The 2,458-nt window shown below is 47.8% G+C and overlaps 1 protein-coding gene across 1 annotated transcript in view; it reads left to right on the top strand.

Annotated features, from left to right (window-relative positions):
- LOC122542020 (serine/threonine-protein kinase BRSK2-like) overlaps nucleotides 1–2,458 on the top strand; it is a 175,407-nt gene that overhangs the window by 143,324 nt on the left and 29,625 nt on the right. The window lies entirely within an intron of this gene.

Raw genomic sequence — 2,458 nt, 5'->3', positions numbered from 1 at the left:
TCTCTGAAAGTTTGGTCCCATCTGGGAGGAAATTGACCCACAGCTGGGTGTAGTAACCGTCATTTCCCATTGGGGTGCACTGCAGAGGTATGTGGCACCAGATTAGCCAACAGCGATACCAAGAGGTGTTTGGTGTCACTGCGGCCTGTAGTATTTATACCTGGGGATTTCCCTGTTCATTCCTAATTTTTTTTTCCCCAACTGTTTTTGTTTGACTATGATCAAGCAGCACTTCAACATTAGGGTATTTTTAAAAATCCTTTTTTAAATGGTCCCCTGCGAATATTCAGCGGATTATTACACTCTCAGCCCTGATTATTTTCTCTGAGAAAGTGAACCTATTCAGAGTTCACCTCGATGGTCGCGAGCTCTCTAGGTTCCAGCATTTTGGGGCTCAGGCCTTTAACAGAGTTGACCCTCACGGGTGGCACGGTGGCTCAGTGGTTAGCACTGCAGCCTCACAGCACCAGGGTCCCAGGTTCGATTCCAGCCTCGGGTGACTGTCTGTGTGGAGTTTGCACATTCTCCCCGTGTCTGCGTGGGTTTCCTCCGGGTGCTCCGGTTTCCTTTCACAGTCTAAAGATGTGCAGGTCAGGTGAATTAGCCGTGCTAAATTGCCTGTAGTGTTAGGTGCATTAGTCAGAGGGAAATGGGTCTGGGTGGGTTACTCTTCGGAGGGTCGGTGTGGACTTGTTGGGCCGAAGGGCCTGTTTCCACACTGTCAGGAATCTGATCTAATCTACTGTCAGAGCAGGCAGGAGCCTGTCACAGGTCTTGGGTGAATGTTTGATTGTACATCACTTTGTCATTGATGAGGGAAGCATCCAGTAACACTGGCACTCCATACAAGATGGGTCAGACCATGAGAGTGTCACTCGCAGCTTTTGACTGATTTTCCTTTTTGAGATTTTCATTTGCTGCCTGGGAGCTCTTGGATTCCCTCCCTAAATCTCTTCCCCCTTCCCTGTCCCTTCCTTGAGAAAATGCTCCTGAAAACACCCTTTGAGCAGACACTGAGTCGCCCCCCCACCCCCCCAAAAGTGGTTCAGCAGCAGGTTCTCTTTACAGAACGCCCTCCTTTGAGGCATCTTGCATTCTGCTCCGGGCGCTATACGAATGCAGCTTGTACTCCCAAGGGCCGGTTTTTTGTTTCAAAACGGATGTACTTGTGCACGAGACTGAGCACATGCCGCAGTAAACACCTCTCAGCTTTAACCAGAATAAAATGGGAAACAGAACAGGCCCTCTCACCAGACTAGGCCTGCCTGCCTTCGCTTAGAGACTTTGCCGATGTTTCATGAACTGCGGGGGAGTCTGAGCAGGGCCCGGGATGAGTCTTTGGAAAGGGTCAACAATACACCACATCTGTTACAGTATGCGACTCCTCCCACACGACGCACTCGGCCAATACCTGTTTGTTGCTGTGCTTCTTTTATTGGGCGCACTCTTGGCACCGGGATGTCTCAGTGTTTTATCAAAGGTTCACCATCACTTTGTAATCTACGGGAGGATGGGGCGGCGCAGTGGCTCAGCAGTCAGCACCGCTGTCTCACAGCACCAGGGACCCAGGTTCGATTCCTTCCTCAGGTGGCTGTGTGGAGTTTGCACATTCTCTCCGTGTCTGTGTGGGTTTCCTCCGGGTGCTCTGGTTTCCTCCCACAGTCGAGAGACGTGCGGGTTAGGATGGGTTGACCATGGTAAATTCCCCATAGTGTCCAGGGATGTGCAGGCTAGGTGGGTTAGTCAAGGGAAAAGTTGAGGTTACAGGCAGTGGAGGCAGTGTCTAGGTGGGATGTTCTTCGGAGAGTCAATGCAGACTCTTTGGGCCGAATGGTCTCTTTCAGCTCCATAAGGATTCTATGATCCTGATGTACCAAACCCAGGAGACCATCCCCCACCTCAGTTTGATGGTCAGCTACAAGAGGGCTGTGGCAGTGATGATTCAGGCAACAGAATGAGGGACCATTGGAAAATAGTGAGGACTACAGATCTATTGGGATTGTTACCACATTGCAGACTGTTTGATATCGCATGAAGAGTGTGTTTGTTTATCATGTTTCTGTGTATGTGTGGCTTTGCACTTGAGTTGTTGTATATCTGTATTGTGTGATGGTTGTGCGTGTGTTTTTCTGTGTGCATTCAATTATGATTTTGGGTGTGGCTTTTGTCTCTGTGTATTTTTTGTATATTCTGTGCATGTGTGCATTTGGTGTGTCTTTCAGTATATTTTTGTCCTATTTTATGTGTTTTTCTCTGCATTTCTGTGTGTTCGTGAGTGTGCATATATTTATGTGCGTGCTGTAGGTTTTCTGTATGTGTGCTGTTTGAGTGTGTTTTTGTCTGTGTTGTGTGTTTTTATGCTTGTGTTTGGGTGTGCTTTTTGGGTTGTGTTTTTTTTATTGTTGTTTGTGTGTATTTTCTGGAGAGTGATATTTTTCATTTTTGTTTGTATTTTTGT

The sequence above is a fragment of the Chiloscyllium plagiosum genome, chromosome 39 (genome assembly GCF_004010195.1).
Source record: "Chiloscyllium plagiosum isolate BGI_BamShark_2017 chromosome 39, ASM401019v2, whole genome shotgun sequence".
Taxonomy (NCBI): domain Eukaryota; kingdom Metazoa; phylum Chordata; class Chondrichthyes; order Orectolobiformes; family Hemiscylliidae; genus Chiloscyllium; species Chiloscyllium plagiosum.
The sequence above is the reverse complement of the archived record's forward strand: the minus strand, read 5'-3'. Positions and strand labels throughout refer to the sequence as shown.